Source organism: Eurosta solidaginis, chromosome 4 (genome assembly GCF_040869045.1).
Source record: "Eurosta solidaginis isolate ZX-2024a chromosome 4, ASM4086904v1, whole genome shotgun sequence".
NCBI classification, from domain to species: domain Eukaryota; kingdom Metazoa; phylum Arthropoda; class Insecta; order Diptera; family Tephritidae; genus Eurosta; species Eurosta solidaginis.
The window spans coordinates 239,650,945-239,662,958 of NC_090322.1; the positions used below are offsets into that span (position 1 = coordinate 239,650,945).

General features: G+C 35.2%; 1 protein-coding gene across 7 annotated transcripts in view; it reads left to right on the forward strand.

Moving 5' to 3' along the window:
* Positions 1 to 12,014, forward strand: part of Rhp (rhophilin) — a 275,760-nt gene that overhangs the window by 159,797 nt on the left and 103,949 nt on the right. The window lies entirely within an intron of this gene.

Consider the following 12,014-nt stretch of genomic DNA (forward strand, 5'->3'; position numbering starts at 1 on the left):
AAACAAGATGTTATCTCATGCAACATATCCCCGTCGTCATTCCACAGATCATCAGTAGCAAAGTTTGCTTTAAAGAATTCTGCAAACAAATTGGCTGAATCACTAGACGATGATGAGTTCTTGCCCTTGTAAGATACAGACAACGGTAAAGACACAGACAACGGTAAAGACACACACAACTGTGGGATACAATAATTGTGTTGTTCAATGCACGTATAGCTTGAAAAATGATAAACTCGTACAATTGGGAGCTGAAGTGGCGTGAGACAATTTGAATAAAATCATCAGACTGGCCAACACATTTTTCGGTAGGCAAAAAGTAAGAATTTACATCAACAAGTGCCTAATACATAAAAATGAAATGTATTTGCCTCATTATAGCTATAAATCCTTCTCCTAACACAGCTAACCCAAGTCCCGTATAAAGGTGTGGTAGATGCACTGAAAACTATCCGCCGTCTCTTCATACTTGAGGTTAGAAGACAGAAAACCGAATACTTACACTACTGATTCTAAGCAGCATATCTGATCACTGTGAGATTGGGCCAGCTGCACTTAAAAAGCTCAGTCATTTTACCCTGGACAGAGCAGGAAGGGTACTAAAGCAAGAAACAGTATTGATCGAAAGATTTACAAATCTCCCGAACTAAGGTGGGCAGATGCAACGAAAATGCTTCAATTTATATTTTCGGTAGAATTCGGCTCATTTCTTACCTTGATATGAAAAAATGTTCTTATCAATCGGCTGAAAATTAGATATCACCTGACAATAATGGACGACGATTACAAGATCGTATGTATGCATGAATCGATGCACAATACCCTCGATCAGGCAACACAAGAGTAGTGTCAGTGGGTGAATTGGCAAGACCCTGAAAAATCGGTAGATTCCAAGCATGTGCAAACGAATATATCTTTGGCAGTTGGAAGATACGTTGTTGTGGTGTCCCCCGAGGAGCTCTCGGTGCATGTTCCATCTGGAACGATATATATGTTTAATCGAGATGGAGGTATTCCTAAAGAGTCCACAATTACTTCTGGGTTTTCTGAAAGACATTTGGCCAAAACGCCAATCAAGAGGAAGCTGAACATACCTGCAGGAACCCTTTTACCAGACATTCTCGCTTACGGCCGTTACAAACGATGGGTCCTCACTTTTGCTGTAAGCGCAATAGTGTTACAGATATGGGAAGTCCTTTGCCACATATAATTCCGGTTCCCTCTGGTACTATCACCTTTTGAGACTAGCTTAATGGTCACTTTTTTTTTTAGTCATCAATCTTTAGCGTCTTTGGATAGTGATCGTCTGCACTGGGTACAACAAATGATATCATTAGTAGTCACATCGATTTCTCTCTATCTTCTTTAAGCGGTGAATCCCCTGAAGATAGAAGTTAGTGGCCCCGTTTTAGGAATGTAGGGCATTTATTATTCTTACCACAGGGTAGTTTGAGATGCGATCTAGCTCATATGCGTGTGATACCATAAGATAGGGCTCTGTAGGAATGCCCATCATGGGCCTACAGCCCCTTTTTAGTGATGAGTATACTATCAAACCCGATCACGTCTACTTCGCCTCTGTTATGTATGTTTAATATAAACAAAAGCTATGTATTTTCTTCTTCCGGTTTTTATACTTTCCCCTCATATTGTTTTTCATTTATTTTTCCCTTCCTCGCACTTTTCATCTTTGCTCTGACTTATGTCTGACTAATATCCTGAATATTTACCTTAATATCGCTCTTACTCTTTCCGTTGCTCTTACTTTTACTCTTACTGGAGCTCTTACTCATACTTCTACCCTTTCTCTTGCTCTTACTCTTGCTCTTTCTCTTATTCATACTCATACTCTTACTTTTATTCTTATTCCATATCTTATTTTCGCACTAAAATCTACTCTTACTCCTACCCTTAATCTTAATCTTATTCCTTCTTTTACTGAAGCTCTTACTCTTACGTTTTCTCTTATTGATTCATTTTGTTTATTCGCATTTTTACTTTTATTTTTACAATTTCTCTCACTCTTACCTTTCCCTTAGTCTTACTCCTACTCTTACTCTCACATTTACTTTTTCTCTTACCTTTACAATGCGCTTACTCTTACTGTAACTTTTACTACTACCATTTTTGTGATTCTTAGTTAAATGTCCTACGATTTGCAAGTTCCTTTGACTATCGGCACTCCCTCGCTCGGCTCTACCACTTTTATGCTTCGTTGATAATAAGGCAGTTCTCACTTCCTTTTTATTTCACCCACCCTATTTGAACGTCTACCGTATGTGCTATGTATCCTCTTTATCTATCTGCGGATATTACAAAAAAAATCTTTAATATAAATGTTCACCAGCACACGAAATCGTTGCCTATCTGCCCCGTCTCCCTCCACACAAAATGATAGTAAATGCCCCAATTTAATCTAGAAAATGTTCCACCGCTGCTGCTCAGCCACTTTACCCCTGGATAAGGTCTTACCTAATCTTTCTTCAAAATAATTCTAATATTTCATAAAATAATTTTTCATTATTCAATTATTCATTAGATCAGTCCCACTGTGCGTCACTTTACATACTCGTTCACACAAATTTACGCATCTAACAAGTTGCTAGTTAACTGGTCGTAAGCGTCCACCACTCGAACTCGTACTTCTCCTTTCAAATTGACTGAAAAGCTGCGCGTTTTGTAGTTGCAGATCACACTAACAATGCCTTTTTATCTTGAGACGGTGTTGTTGTTATTCGTACATGCGCTTTTATGCCTAAAGTCGTATGTTATACGTTGTATGTCCCACTTAATGATGCGTTAATTTGCCGCACAAACTTAATTTGATTTTTTATTTTTATATTTCTTTATGACCGTCAGTCACTTTTGCTGTTACTTGGACTTTAAGTTACTCCTAATGCCCACCTTTTTATTTTTATATCTTTCATGAAAATGAAATGGTATATTAACTTCTTTACGAATCTCAAAATTGCAAGTCCTTAAAGGAAAATAGATGGACCCACCAATAAGTATACCGAAATGATCAGGATGAAGAGCTGAGTTGATTTAGCCATGTTCGTCTGTCTGTTTGTATGCAAACTAGTTTCTCAATTCTTGAGATGTCTTGATAAAATTTGGTGAGCGCCCCCCCCCAATTGATTGTTCAGATAAGAAGCTTTTCGTAATTACTGCCCCCTTTTAACAGGTAGAGGCTTCAAATTTCACCCAAATGCTTACGTTTACGTTGATGAAAGGTATGAAGTCTTCGGCACAGCTGAAGACAGTCCCGTCCTTACTTGTTTTTTTTTTTATTTTTTTTGTGGATGTCTTACAAACTTATGCGTAATAGCCAACAAGCTTTTTAATTTTAAATTTATGCTCTGATTATATTACAATTGTGCCGTTTAAATGTGATTTTAAATTTCGAGCTATTTTCGTTTGTTTTTGTTCATTTGTTGGTGCTAACGGCATTTCTGGTTATTCGAGGTGCGAGAAGTCATTGCATGTGGCCTGATCTTTTGAGGTCACGCAATTTATTTATTTATTTTTTATGAAAATGAGATGTTTTGGGGTTTGAATTTCGTTTTCTAGTTTTTATATTTTTACTCTTCAGCTTCCTCTTTGTTTATTTTGTATGCACGGAAATTTTGTAATAACATGACTTATGAGAAATGATATAGATTTTGAATTCAAATTTGAAATCCTAAATTTACATATGAATGGCTGTGATTTGGAAATCGTAGCTTAACAAATACTTCTTTGCTCTGTTAGAGCTTAACGGCTGATAAATAAGGAGGAGGCAAAGTTAAACATTCCTTTTTCCTCATAGGCGTTTCGATGCTTTTGCCGCTTCTTCAAGGATTCCCGTAATACTATTTGAAAAAGGAAAGATTTTTTTCTTTTTTGCTGTAAATATTGTCTGCGCAATCCTGGTCAAAGATCTCAAGTATTTCATTTCCAAAATACTCTAGATATTACAGGTCATACATATAGAGTAACTTTTGTATGAGTTGCTCTTATCTACAACACAGCATGTGTATCTATGGAGGAAGCCCACAGAGGCTGTATACATTAGGTGGAACTTATAGTGGAGTTGTCTCTTCCACAGAAACAATTTACTAAATATGGCTGCGTGATAACACGAACACATCAAGCTTTCAAACAATCTTGGCAAAATTGACAAGGATATAAGCTCAATGATCCTTCGCTGGGTGCTATTCATTCTAAAGAGAAAGAGAATTACTCTTGAGCTGGGAGGGGCAACTAAATCAATTGTGGCTACTATGGGGAGCCCTCAAGAAGGTGTACGCTCCCATCTCTTGTGGACGCTAGTCAAAGATAATCTCCTTCAGTGAATGAAGTCCAATGGATTTGACGCACAATGGTATGTAGAGGACTTAGTAATCTACATCACAGGGATGCATAAGGAAAGAGTATTCAAGCGTTGCAAAAATCCCCGAGCATTATAAAAGGGTGGTGTGACATAAAATAATTGTCTATCAATTCTAACAAAACTGCTGTAGCACCTTTTAACTCCAGAAGAAAGCTATCTATGCCATAACCATCACTGGGTGGTACCAAAATCCGATTTTCAATGGAAGCAAAATACCTAGGGACTGTGATCTATGATGTATATTGGAACTTCTTTAAAAAATGCAACATTAAAACGGCGTTGAAAACATCGAACAATCTAGGGCGAAAACTAAGAACTAACACTAACTCAGAGGATCCGTTTAGCAGCCACGGCGTATACAAGTTTACCTGTGTATGCCAAAATAGTTACATAGGACAAAGAGGGCGGCAAATAAGAACGAGGTTCAGAGAACACATTAGACAAAAAAAAACCCGGAATCCAAACATTGTACCAGAATCTACCTTCGCGAAGCAGATGGTCGAAAATGGGTGTTCCCCAACAAACATCAATAAAATGGTTAGGGTTCTTCACATACAAGCAAAAGGCCGACGTCTCAACGTACTCGAAAACATGGAATAATAATAAATGAACAGATAAACACAATTTCTGACACAATATTCGATCCTTTAAACTTATTTACAAGAAACAAAGTAATCACACAGGGACAACAGACAAACACACAACAACAAATAAACACAAAACAATTAACGCACCAAAATAACAAACCCACAAAGAAGGTCAAACGACTAAAATTACGGACTTTTACCTGTCTCAGTCAGCCACACAAATCGATCAGTAAAATCCACCCTCGGTTCTGAATGAACACACAGCACATACACATAACTAAATATACACAAGCATCAATTTTGACAATACCTGCTCATGTACCTACGTACTATAAATACAGGACAAAGGACAACAACAGATCAGAACGAAAATCGACACTGATGATAGCACAACGCTGAAACCGGTTTGTCTGGAACCAAATTTGACAAGGGATGATGGAAAATCATTCCAATATACATCATTTATCCACCCTGTCGGAAAATCAACAAAACAAAATAACCCAGGGACTACATTGGAAAGAACCCTCACGTGAAATGCTCATCTAGATGCTACGTTAAACAAAGCCACAAGAGCCTCCTTCGCCTACACTCTACTCGGGTGCAAAACATGAAGGATATCTCTCAAAATGGTATACTAGACATTCGATAATGCTGTGAAGCCAATAGTCACCTATGCTTTTTTAGTTTGGTGACCGCAGACCACGCAAAGAACCGCAATAACAAAACTAAGCAAACTGCTACGACTAGTTTGTAGTGGCATAACGGATGCCAGGAGAACGTTCGAGCTAAAGAGCGAAAGTAAAAAGAAAATTCATAGGAACTCCCGTATTGCAACTACGTGATGCAATGGCCTCAAAATCTCACGGAATTTTGAGGTATCCGCTGTAAACTTTTTGGGAAACAGAGAATCCATATACTGACTGTGACTCAAGGTCTCGTTCACGGATGGATCAAGATTTGATGACAAAAAAACGAAAGCTGGCATCTATGGACCGAACTTCAAAAATTGGATACCAATGGAATGCTACCCCACTATTTTTCAGGCAGAAATCCATGCAATAGAAGTTTGCGGTAGATAATGTCTACGAAGGGGCTTATCCTCGAGGTGTATCCTCATTATGTCAGACAGCCAGGCAGCTTTATTCGCCTTGCAGTCTTGCACAGTTACTTCTAAGCTAGTGGATTAATGCATTGTAGTCGTAAGTAATCTGGGAGCCAAAAACAAGATTTTGTTAGGATCCCGGACATAAACGACATGAAGGTAACGAACAGCAGCAAAGCAGTTCAGACAGCACTGGATTGAACATCCAGGGCGAAGGCAGGCCAAATTGTTTATACTCCCGGCAACGACAGTATCAACCAAACTCATTAATCTAAGCAGAGAGAACCTACGAACTTTCACTGTGTACTATAAGGAACAGCGTAGTTTACGATACTATCTAAATAAGATAAATTTATTCGACACACAAATATGTCATTTTTGTGAGCTGGAGGACGAAACGCCGGTTCACATTCTCTGCGGATGCGTCGCTTTGTGAACGCAGAAACTCGACCATCTAAGTAGCGTAATACTTTTTATTATTAGGCCTAAAAGCACTGCGCCCTTTGTGTAGATCCATTGTGCATAACCTTTCAGCCTAATTTTGTATGTGGAGGCTTTTGATGTATCTAAGTACCTCTTCAGGCTTTTTACTCCATATCACATATGGATTAAGAGTCACACCTCCTAGATAGGAGGGTGTCTGCCTTGCCAACATGACGCATTCGCAGACAATGTGAACCGGCGTTTCATCCTCAAGCTCACAGAAACGACACGTTTGAGTATCGGATAGATTTAATTTACTTATGTGATATCATAGACCACAGTATAGTAGCCAGTGAGAGTTCGTAGGTCCTCTCTGCTTAGATTAATGAGTTTGACTGATACTTTTTTTGCCGGAATTATAAACAGTTTGGCCTGTTTTTGCCTTGGGCAGTGAATCCAGTGACTTCGGAATTGTTTTGTTTCCAAGTTACTTATGGTTTTCCGTGGTGTGTGCTTTTGTGAGTCCCCAAAAGGGTTCTGGACTATAGAATGCTGCTGTAGCAAACCAAAGGTAATCTGCATGTTCATTACTTTCATGTCCCTGATGTCCGGTAAAAGTAGCGGTTGTAACACTTCAACCATCGTAGGAATGCGGGTTCAAATCCCACTCCCAGGAGAAAAGGCTTTGAAGAGATTCGCAAGTAGCGTAACCCTCAGTCCGTTCGTATTTTGGAGTAAAAAGCCTGAATAGGTACATAATATATGAAAAGTCAAGCACTATAGATCTAAATAAAGGTTACAGTACATTGAGGCCCATTAATAATAATAATAGCAATACATACAATAGAAACTCGCATAAGGGCATAATAAATTCCGCCACTGATATTTCAATATAGCCATCAATTCCATGACAAAGCAATTTGATAAAATATTTACTTAGTTGTAGTGATTGGGTTTTTTTGTTGTTGCACACCTTCTCGCTATCTTCTATCGATATCATTTTACGATGAATTAGTGCAATATCATTGCTAATGCACCAAACGCGCCAACGCGCCAACACAGCTGAAGCGCGCCTCACAGCCAAATCTGCCACTTACCTGCCCACTACAATATTAACAACCATACACATACTAGTACAAAAGTGCTGTAATAACAGCAATAATAATAAAACGTAAATGTACCGGCGCATGATTCCGTGAGCCCCGTCACATAAACAGTTTTCCATATAGATGCGTCTAACTCAATCTTATGCATTATGAGTAGATTGCACGTGTTTTTATGGAGAACGGTAGATTAAGCCACATTGGCGCCATCTGACATGAACAAGTTGCCAACTTGCAACTTTTGTTGCTAGCATAAGAAGAAGAATTTGACATTTGCTTAGGCTAAGAGTGCTTGCACACTTTGCAAGTGAGATTATTTTCCCACTCTTTGGTAACTTTACTAACATTTTTCGCAAGTAAAAACTGGAATATAACAAATGAATATGACACAAAATATGTTAGCAAGTATTTTTGTTGTAAAGGGAAAATGTTTATAACAGTGCTTCGCGTAATTTTGTATGCGAATGTGCATGGCGAAATAAACTTCAATCGCCAAGTCTGATGTTCCTTCATATTTATAAACGCAACATCTTGGTTGATTGTGGCGATGTTACTGGAATGCATAAGATTGTATTAAACGCATCTATATGAAAAATTTCATTGTGCCGCGGCCCTAACACTCGAATTTCATACAACCGACCGAGAACCGGAAAAACATAATGTAACAACGGTGCGCGGGAAAATAACAGTTGGTTCTCTAAGAATGAGTGCTGTTTGAGAGGTTTGCAACGGCAATATTAAAAAAAATTAGTTAAAGAAAAAACGCTGCATGATGTAAGCCTAAACGTTGGTAAAGAAAGCAAATCGAATGCCTCAAATAGTGGAAATGGCAGTTAGTTGCGTCTGTGGGCTGTTGATCGTGTCTTCCATTTGCCATCACAAAACCCAAAGATAATTGCTTCTTTAGCGCCGACTTTCCAAGTGATGATTGCTGCTCGCCTACCGGCTACATTTATGCTGCACTCACACCGCTCTTGTGGTTCGCTGATTTGGTCAGTGGCTGAATATTGGTTTTTATTACTTTGTTGTTTTTGTGCAATTTAATGTTTGCATTAGAAAAGATAAGCCAAAAAAAGCAAGTGAAGAAGAGCAAATATTTGTATGTATTGAATATGAGAGGCACCAACGAAGAAGGAGAATACTTGTAAAGGGAAAATTGGAAAAGTAAGGAAGCAAAACAAAAAAAACAAAAATAAAATAAGACAAAGAAACGAAAAGAAACAAACAAACGGTTCATTGATGACTTTCTTTATTTTGTGAGCGCATATAACAAAAACAAATGATAATGGATGAACAGATGTGTACTACAGTGGTTGAAAATGAATAAGGTACAGTGCTTTTCTGTGTGGGGCTTTAATTAAAATAAAAATTAAAAATTAAAAAAAAAGCTGTCAAATGTTTAAGTTTCGCAGCTTAAATAATATTTTGAAAGGTTTTGAAAAGACTCTTTGGAATAAATTTTTTTTTTTAATTTTTTAAAATTAGTTTTTGGTTAAAAATAATTCATATTTAAGATTTTGAACGTTTATCTTATAAAAGGTTAACACTCATTTGTTTTTATCAATATTCGAAATTAGAATAATTATTATTAATATTACTATTTATAAATTTCTTATTTTTCCAAGCCAAACATTTTTTTTATTTTGCTGAAATAAAATTTTTTTTTTTTATTTTTTAAATAGCCGATTTGAAACAAATTTTAAATGTTCTTCGTGTGTATATGAAACAATTTCTTTTTAATTTTAAATATTTTGAAATACACTATATCTCCTTTTTCTTGAAAAATATTATTTAAATTTATTTAAATTTTAAATAGTTCAAACTTTCAGATTTTTAAACTGCCTTTTGAAACAATTTAAAAATGATATAATGAATGTGTGAAAATGCTAACAATTTTTTTTACTTTAAGGAATACAAAAGTAAATTAATCCTTTGAATATTTTTTTCAGATTTTTTTATAAAATTTTTTTATTTAGAACAAAATATTACACAATTTTTTTAATTTTTATATTAAAATTTTTTAATGACATTTTACTTAAGTTTTGTCATATAATTTTACAACACATTTCTTAATTTTTGTTAAAATTTTCATTAGTCAATATTTTTAATTCCTACTTATCAAAATGTTAGCCGTAAGGATCAAAGTATGTACATATGTAAATCAAATATATATATATTTTTTAATTTCTAATACTTTATAAAGTTTTTTTCCCAATTGAAATTTCAATTCTTTCGAAAAACCTCATTTACCTGATTAAAAGTATTAAACATAAATGAAATTTTTGAACTTTATTTTTCATGCCAACGAAAGCGAAAGGGTTCTCATAAATTAAGCTTTTTAACTAACCTTGAAATTTCGATTAAAAAATTGAATGATTTTGAATGAAATTTATTTACACATTTTCGAAATTAAAAAATTTTTTTTTAAAAGTTTGACAAATTTGTTGAATTCTTTGAATTGAAGTTTTTTCTAAGTATTTTTCACAAGTTTCCAAATTCGTAAATTTTCAAATATTTTTACTAATTTGATGATTTTTTTGTTTAAATTTTTCGTTTCAGTTCTGTAAGCAAATTCCATACCTTAACTATTTATTGTTATAATAGAATTTTAAATCTTACAACTTATGGCTTTTTTATTTTTAAATCTGACGAAAACTTTATTTTAATTCTTTAAGCTTATTTAATTTTTTTAATTAAAATTTTATTCCCACAAGTTTTGATTGAAGTTTAAAATCTATTAATTAGATTTGTTGAGCTGAAAGGCCACGGTTAATGTATACAAGTTTATTTTTGGTTCGTTTTATATTCAATCTGAAGTCAAAATATCGACCGAAATTAAAAATGTATGAATATAAAACAAACCAAAAATAAAGTTTTATTCATTAACCGCGGCTTTTCAGCTCAACAAATACTTTAGTTGGTTAGGGGGCTTAGAATATACCCGCGTTAGATATGCCTGTCGTAAGAGGCGAACTTATCGCTAAAACAACAACAATAGCTCAACAAATATTATTAATTGCAACATTAAAGGCCACTAAATTATATCAAAAATTTAAAATCCATTATAAATTTCTTGAAAATATTTTAAAACAAATTTAGTAAAAACTTTTTGCAGAATTAACAATTTTTTTAATATTAGCAGACCCGGCAGACGTTGTACTACCCTAAATTTGGCCTATATGCATATATTTTAATAATCTTTTTCTGTCTAACTCTACCCTCCCCCTCTTCCCTTTTTCCTAATCCATTTATTCACTCCTCCCTCCGTCTTTTCGCTTCATCTATCTCCATCTTCGTCTCTTTCTATATCTTTCTCAGTTTCCTCTTTATCTCTTTTCTCTTCTCTCAAGTTCTTCTCATTCTTCTTCATCCCTTATTGCCTGTCCCAAAGGGTGGTATGTATTTTGTTCTAGTCGCAGTCCCACTACGAGTCTCAGTCCCAGTCCGTTTTCGGTCTACTTCCCGGAAAAAAGGGTCGTAAATATTAATATAGGCAAATTTATATACCAAATTTCAGGCAAATCGCATAGGACGTATATAAATAGGTATGTGGGTATTATTAATTCATGTCTTTATTTCGGATTCGCATGCATATTTATCAGTTTTGCCAGGTTGATGCAACTAAATCGAATATCACAATGAAAATTACTTTAGAGCTCTCAGCAACGGCTCTCATTTCATATCCATATTACCCACATATTCTAGGGGTACCCCGGTCCATTTTTCGGCCTATATCTCTAGACCCTGTACGTCGATCGCAGTCAAAGCTATGTAATAACCACCGCGTGAGGTATACGCAACTTGTGTGAAAGCTTGAACAAAATCGACCGACGCATCTCTTCAAACACCGGCGACCAACTAACACACATTTTATCCTTTCTTTTTATATATATAGATTTTTTTTTTCACATTTCACTATAATATTAAAACGAAATGCAGATATTCGTTGCTTTTGAAATTCGGCTTAAAAATTGCACATGGAACAACTAAAGACTCTCCAGAATTAAAAAAAATGTCTTAGTACCTCCAAGCCGCGGGGCCACTCAAGTTAGATCAAACTACACACGGGGTGCAAAACAAATTCAAAATCAGTTCAGTAGTTTAGGAGTCCATCGCGGACAAACATTGTGATACGTGATTTTTATATATAAAGATTATTCAAGCCGTTATTTGCTAACAAACTTATTCAAAGTTGTCAAAAAATAGCAGCAATAAAAAAACCTAAAAAACCGAAAATTTTAAAACTACTTAAATTTGTGTATAATAATTTTATATAAAATAACTTGAAAAAAAAAAAACAATTCAACAAAGATAACAAACTTGGTCTTGGAGACAATAAATTAATACAATAATTAATACTATAAAAGAAAAAAAAAATATTTTTTTAACTCATATACTAAGCAAAAATAAATTAAAGTCAAATGACA